This window comes from Microtus oregoni, unplaced genomic scaffold (genome assembly GCF_018167655.1).
Source record: "Microtus oregoni isolate MIOR12 unplaced genomic scaffold, Mior012 000017F_ref0000208, whole genome shotgun sequence".
Taxonomy (NCBI): Eukaryota; Metazoa; Chordata; class Mammalia; order Rodentia; family Cricetidae; genus Microtus; species Microtus oregoni.
Genome location: NW_024543076.1, coordinates 2,498,636 through 2,506,277, shown reverse-complemented (window position 1 = coordinate 2,506,277; position 7,642 = coordinate 2,498,636).

Sequence of the window (7,642 nt, the reverse complement as noted above, 5' to 3'; positions counted from 1 at the left end):
AAAGATTCACTCCTATATTCCCTGGATCTTATACTTTTAATCTATATCATATCCTAGCCTGGCCCCGAACTCTCATGTAGGCAAAGATGAACTTGAACTTCTGATCCACTTGCTTCTGTTAAAAGAGCATTGGGGCTGGAGAGATGGCTCAATGGGTAAGAACACTGGCTGATCTTCCAGAGGACCTGGGTTCAATTCCCAGCACCCACATGGTGGCTCACCACTGTTCGTAATTGGAACTCCAGGAGTTCTGACACCTTCACACAGACACACATGCAGGCAAAAACACCAATGCACATTAAAAAAATAAAATAAAATGAACTGAAAAGCATTAACGGCTCATTAAGAAAAAGCTGCGGCCTCTTGGCCAAATGAATGACACCTACCTCTGAGTGACACCATGCCAGTGTCTCCCCCTTTAAGAGTTCAGTCATTTAAGCTGCTCAGCTGCCTGGCCAAAAGACCACCCCGTGAGCAGGTAAGTTCACCATGAACTGTACTAAAGAGACACGAGGAAAAATCGTTGCTTTAATATAATACGCATTTCCTTCCCAGAACGCCCTTGCACAGACTCTAAGGAGCCAGCTATCCCATCAGGCCAATGGAATATCTAACTTTGTCCCCTCTTTGGCCATTTACTTTCAGAAGCTGACCATAGTCGCCATGTGCTTTTCCTGATACTTTGGGCCTCCCTGATCTTTTTCTTTTTTAACTTATTATAGTATGGCGTGGGCGTTTTCCCGCACGTTTGTCTGCGCACCGCATGCATGCCAGTTGCCCTCTGAGGCCAGAAAGGGTGCCGAATCACCTTTACCCGGAGTTTCAGATTGCTACGAGCTGCCGGTGTGTATTGGGAATTCAAACTTGGGTCCTGGGGAAGAGCAGCCAGTGCTCTTAGCCTCTGAGTGTCTCTCCAGTCCCTCCTTACCCTTTTCCTAAAGCTCAACTTCCGGCTTTGTGACCAGGCTCCAAGCTGACTTAACTCCTGTGACAGGGCTTTCCTCTTGTTCTCTCCATTCTTCCCAGTGGCTGCCATGACCCACAGCTTGCCTGACCTGGGACTTTTCTATTCAACTCTATAATAAAGTGGAGTCTCTTCCTAAATTGTTCCATCAGTGAGATGAATTCCCCCAAGGGCCATGTGGCCCTAGAGCTTCCTCCTGTAGGACAATAGGGAAGCTTAGTTCTGGAGATCTATCCCAGGGCTCTGTGCATCCCTAGCAGACACTCCAGCCACTGAGCTACATTCATCTCCTCCATCTATTTGCTTGTTTATTTTTATGGTCCTGTAATAAGCAGAGACTGCCGTTTCTTCCCGGCCTCCCAGACCTGAATAATCACACAGAAACTATATTAATTACAACACTAGTTTTGTTTTTTTTTTCCCCTGAAACAGTGTTTCTCCGTGTAGCCCTAGCTATCCTAAAACTCACTCTGTAGACCAGGCTGGCCTCGAACTCAGCCTTCCAAGTGCTGGGAATAAAGGCGTGCACTACCACTGCCTGGAGTGTTATTCAGAGAAACCCTGCCTCAAAAAAAAAACTCAAAAACAAAACAAAACCATTATGTCAAAAGGCACACTAGAAAGAACATAAATTTTGATCATTAAGAAGAGACTAGGTAGCCGGGCAGTGGTGGTGCACGCCTTTCATCCCAGCACTCGGGAGGCAGAAGCAGGCGGATCTTTGTGAGTTCGAGGCCAGCCTGGTCTACAAGAGCTAGTTCCAGGACAGGCTCCGTAGCTACAGAGAAACCCTGTCTCGAAAAACCAAAAAGAAAAAAGAAAAAAAAGAAGAGGCTGGGTGAGGGACTGGAGAGTCCAGAAGTCTGAGTTCAAGTTCCAGCAACCACATGGTGGCTCACACCATCTGTAATGAGATCTGGTGCTGCCTTCTGGCGTGTAGACAGACATGGAGGCAGAATACTGTACATATAATAAATAAATTAATTTAAAAAAGAAAGAGACAGACAGTGGTAGTGCATGCCTTTAATCCTAGCACTCTCAGGCAGAGGCAGGTGAATCTCTGTGAGTTCGAGACCAGCCTGGTCTACAGAGCTAGTTCCAGGACAGGTTCCAAAGCCACAGAAGAGAAACTCTGTCTCGAAAAACAAAACAAAAAAAAATTATTACGCTGTTTTATTATTTTGTGGGCTTGTGTGGGCATGCGTATGCCACACTGCCCACAAGGAGGGCAGAGAACAATTTACAGGAGTCACTTCTGTCTTTCCACCACGTAGGCCCTGGGAGTCAAACTCAGCTTCTCAGGTTTGGCAGCAGGTGCCTTTACTCTGCGCCATCTTGAAGGCCCCAGACATTTTGAAGCCCGGCCAGTGTAATAATTTTTAATTTAATTATTTATTTTGGTTTTTTGAGGCAGGGTTTCTCTGTAGCTTTGGAGCCTGTCCCGGAACTCGCTTTGTAGACCAGGCTGGCCTCAAACTCACAGAGATCCTCCTGCCTCTGCCTCTGCCTCCTAAGTACTGGGATTAAAGGTATGGGCCACTACTGCCCAGAGTAATAATTTTTTTAAAAAATATTTAAAAAACTCATAACCCGCCAGGCAGTGGTGGTGCACACCTTTAATCCCAGCACTTGGGAGGCTGATACAGGTGGATCTCTGTGAGTTCAAGGCCAGCCTGGTCTACAAGAGCAAGTTCCAGGACAGGCTCAAAAAAAAAAAAAAGTCATAGCCCACTTTGGAAAAAAAAAAACCCTCAAATGTAATGTATACAGCACTTCCTCGAGAGTATGCTATTTTTCTTCTTTATTTCTGAAGTAAGGGTGCCTCTTACCATTCATACGGGTATCTGAATGCCGGTCCCCTCTCCCCTCCTCCTGAAAGGCTGCACTGCCGAGGCCCAAGCTGGCACTTGAGGCACAGTCACAGATGCAGAGCAAAGACACCAAAGCATGAACAGTGTTTGCTCCACAACAGACATGGTTTTAAACAGTTTTTCTTTTTTAGTGATAAGCATTTTATTTTTTTTAATTATTTATTTCATTTCCTGGCCACAGTTTCCCCTCCCTCCTCTCCTCCTAGTACCTTCCCTGACCCCCAGAATTTTTTTAAGATTTAGTCTAAGGATTGCAGGAGCCAAGGGAGTCAAGGTCATCACAAGGGAACCCTCAAAAACAACTAACCTGGAGCTCACAGACTCTGGACCAACAGCCAGGGAGCCTGCATGGGACTGGTCTTGACCCTCTACATATAGTGACAGTTGTGTAGCTTGATCTACTATGGGACACTTAGCAGTGGAATCAGGGTCTGTCCCTAATGCCTTGGCTGGCTTTTGGAAACCTACTCCCCATACTGGGTTGCCTTGCCCAGTCTTAACACAAAGAGAGGAGCTTAGTCCTACCTCAACTTGATATGCCATGCTTTATTGACACCCTTGGGAGGCCTGCTCCTTTCTGAACAGAAACAGAGGAGGGATGGATGGGGGAGCAGAGAGGAGGTGGTTGGGGAGGAGAAATGGGAGGAGGGAAAGGAGATGAAACTACAGTCAGCATTTAAAATAAATGAAAAAAAAAATTTTTTAAATATTTATTTATTTATTATACAACATTCTGCCTCCATGTATGCCTGCACGCCAGAGGAGGGTGCCAGATCTCATAACAGATGGTTGTCAGTCACCATGTGGTTGCTGGGAATCGAACTCAGGACCTCTGGAAGAGCAGCCAGTGCTCTTAACCACTGAGCCATCTCTCCAGCCCCCATAAATGAAAAAATTAATAAAAAAGATTTATTCTATTTTTGTGTGCATTGCTGATGTCTGTGTGAAAGCACCAGAACCTCTGGAGCTGGAGTTACAGACAGTTGTGAGTTGCCATATGTGTGCTGGGTCCTCTGGAAGAGCAGCCAGTGATCTTAACCACTGAGCCATTTCTCCAATCCCCAGAACAGATTTTATTTTTAATTAATTAATCAATTACTTGTGGGTACTTGATGATTGAATCTAGGGCCTCTCACACATACTAGGTCAAGATATATCTCTAAGGCCTTTATTTTATTATTTTTATTTTATTTTACTCTCAAGACAGGATTTCTCTGTGTAGTCCTGGCTGTCCTGGAACTCCCTCTATAGACCAGGTTGGCCTCAAACTCATGGAGATCCGCCTGCCTCTGCCTCCCAAATGCTGGGATTAAAGTCATGCACCACCAACTCCCAGCTATTTTTTTAATTAATTAAATTATTATTTTCATTCTGTAACCCAAATTGGCTTAAGATTCACTCAGTGGCTCATACTGGCCTTGAACTTATGATCCTCCTGCTCTGCCTACTGAGTAGCTGCAATTACAGGCCAGGCTGACCCTTTCATTCCTTTTGTCTGTTTTCCAAGTTTGCTACAGTACATGCACAGATAATCGTGACATGAAGCTTGCAGCCTGGCTGCCCTGGCTGCAGGGATGAGAGTGCCAGGTTATGTGGGATTTGACCTCTACCAACCCAGAAACCACTGCTGTAAGGAGTCAGTGGAAGCACCTCAGAGAGCAGTCAGGGTCCGAGTGAGGGGGAAATCATTGCACACGCACTGCAGAGCCTCTTGGCTGGCCAGGGGCAGGTAGGGAGAACTGGGCAACAGATGGTGGCTTCAGGCAGCAGAAGCTGGACTCTGATCAGCCCGCACGGCTCCTGACGAGGAAATCCCTGTGTGCTCCGAGAGGCTCCAGATGGTACGGTGCAGGCCACTGATGGCAGGAAGGGCACTCTGCTCTTTTTGAGTCTAGCTCAGGGACACATTCTAGGTCATTCAGGCGAGACCTGGGGCTGCAACAGACAACGAGTCTGACCTCTTGGACATTCGAAACATCATGTTGAGATGAGCTCTCTGCTGCAGGGTAAGAAAGGTACAGGGGGCAGCCGCCACATATTTTGGCCCAGCAGAAAGTTGGGAGCCCCGAGGAAACCAGAGTACCCTGGAGCCTGGTGACTGACGGAGGATCTTGGCCTCACATTGTGGCTCGGGTGGGGAGGAGAGCATAAAACCCTGGCTTATTGCAGAGGTCACCCAGGTGGGCTCCTCTGAGGTGAGAAGGGAGGGGGATTGGGAGGCTGGGGCAGGGTAGCACTGTTCAAGGCCAGACTGGACCACGCAGTGAACTCCTTTCTCAAAAAACAAAAACAGCTCCGGTGAGACGGCTTAGTCACTAAAGGCGATGCCACCAAGTCTGAAAATCTAAACAGAACCGACTCTTGCAAGCTGTCCTTCCACATGTGCCCTGTGACACTCATGGTCACCCACACAAAAGAAAATAAAGTAATAAATGTAAAAAATTATTATATATACAAAATAAAATTTTCACAGGTAACCTGAGACTCAGAGAGTCACAGAGTTTGTTCAAAAGCATACGGCTGGTGTGGGGATGAGAATCCCACCTTGCTAGAATTAGCAATTCTAATTCATCATAATGGCAGGGAAGGAAACCAGGGTGCTTTTCTGTTGTTTTTTTTTTTTTTTTTGAGGTGGAGTTTCACTAAGTTGCCCAGGCTGGCTCCTGTGGCATAAATAATAAAAGCCCAGAGATAGATATTGGGGTTCAACGCGAAGGTCAAAATAGCAAAACAGCCAGCCACTGGCTTTTATCCGCACTAACTCAGTCCATAATGGAGATCCTGCCGCCAGGAATCCTACCCATGTGCTCAGAGTTCAGAACATAAGCACAAGCCTCTATATTGGGCTGGGTTTTGTATTGTATTTTTTTTTTTGCTTTTACTCCTTATAGATATATACAATGAAATATATAGATGTTATTATTTATTTTATTATTTTGTTTTAGTCCGGGTTTTACTGTCCAGTTCTGACTGGCCTGGAACACTCTATGTAGAGCAGGGTGGCTATAAACTCACTCTGCCTCCAGAGTACAGGGAATTCAAAAGTGTGCATCACCAGATCTAGTTTCTTTGGTTTTGGGGACAAAGTCTAACTATATAAGCCTGTCTGGCCTGGACCAGCTTGGTCAGTACACCTGTCTCTGGAAGTAGAGAGACGCGCTCTTACACATGACTCTATGTAAATCTCAGAGGGGAAATGGGACTGGCACAGAAATAGCTGTGAGGACTAGTAGATCAAAGAGGTGAGAATAACCTCCAGTGAGCCCTTGACAGCAGAGGAATCCAGCCTCTAACAACTGCCAGCAAACCCATTTGGCTTCACTGCCCATTTCCCAAACCCAGCAGAGAGTGGACGACAGTTCTGTCCCAGGGACCCTGCGGGATGGAGGAGCAATGTGTGCAAACGTCCCCAGGGCAGCACAGGGCACAAGGCCAGCACTTAATCATTATTAGACCTGACTGTCCAGAAAGAAACCTGGTTCCCTTCACGAGGGCCCTACAGTGGGATCAGGCTGGCTGCATTCTGGCCACCCTCCTGCTTCTGTTTTTACCTTTTGGTGATTTCTCTCTTTGGTTTTTCAAGACAGGCTTTTTCTGTGTAGCCCTGGCTGTCCTGGAACTTGCCCTTAGATCAGAACGGCTCAAATGAGTTCCTGACACCTGTTTGCATTTCCCTTTCCTCAACAACTTAGCTGTCCAATCCTCGGCACAACTGACGTCATTTACAATGTGCACATTTGCCAAAGCCCTCCTGCGCTCTCAGGCTGCCCCCCAGGCTTCTCCTCACAGTAATCATCTAGAAATGTGTAGCCTCAGACTCCCTCCTCTTCCTCCTCCACCTCTTCCTCCCCCCCTCCTCTGTCCAGTGTGATTTGGGGAGGGAACTCGAGGTCATGTACATGCTAGGCTCCGCCACTGACCTCTAGCCCTGTCCCTAGACTAAGATCTCTCATTTGTTATCCACGCCATGATGCAGGGATAAAGGGAGACACTGGCATGACAGCGCTTCAGTGTGTCCCTGTGACTTTGTGTGCTCAGTGCAGCAGAGCACGTGCATAGAGGCCAGAGAAGAACTTGTGGGAAGTCAGCTTTCTCCCTCCACCGGGTCAGGCTCTTGCCAGCCCTGAAGAGCAGTGCTTCTGTAGCCTGAGCGTTTCCTCTCACAGCATTTATGGAGGGCTCGGGTCATCTTCCACTCTGAAGTGAGGAGCATGTCCAAAGTTACCAGTGCTCAGTATTTGCTCTCTGACATGTCAAAGTTTACTGTAATTCACGCACATTCTATACACAGGTGGTTTAAGATGAAAGAAGTGCTTGCTAAGTATTTTTATTACGTACCGAGTGGACATTAGCATCCATGGAACTGAAAAGAAATCCACTTGTACAGTTGCCTCTAAGAGACTGAAATGTTTTTCACCTTCCCTCATTTTCTTGCATCTTTATCTCACACCATAAATTCATGGACAAGATAGTAACTGCAGGTTAGCTATGACCGCATACCGTTGCTCTTCCTCACACAGACCCATAGCACTGACATTCAGCACAGCAATATTTAACACCAGGCCCTGTGACAGCAGCCCCTTCAGGCCCTTGGACTGACAGTCCTGTAGACGTTGGCAGGGCAATGGGACACACCCTGTGCTGCCTGTGTTATTTATGCCTCTGGCAGTGAAGCCCCTGACAAAGAGGCATGTCACTGGAACACATGCTCTTTGTTCGCAGAGGTGCATGCCAGCACCGGCTGTGCAAGAAGGCACAGTGCCCTGTCTGTAGTCTCTCCTCCTGGACTCGCCTGCTTTCTTTTTAT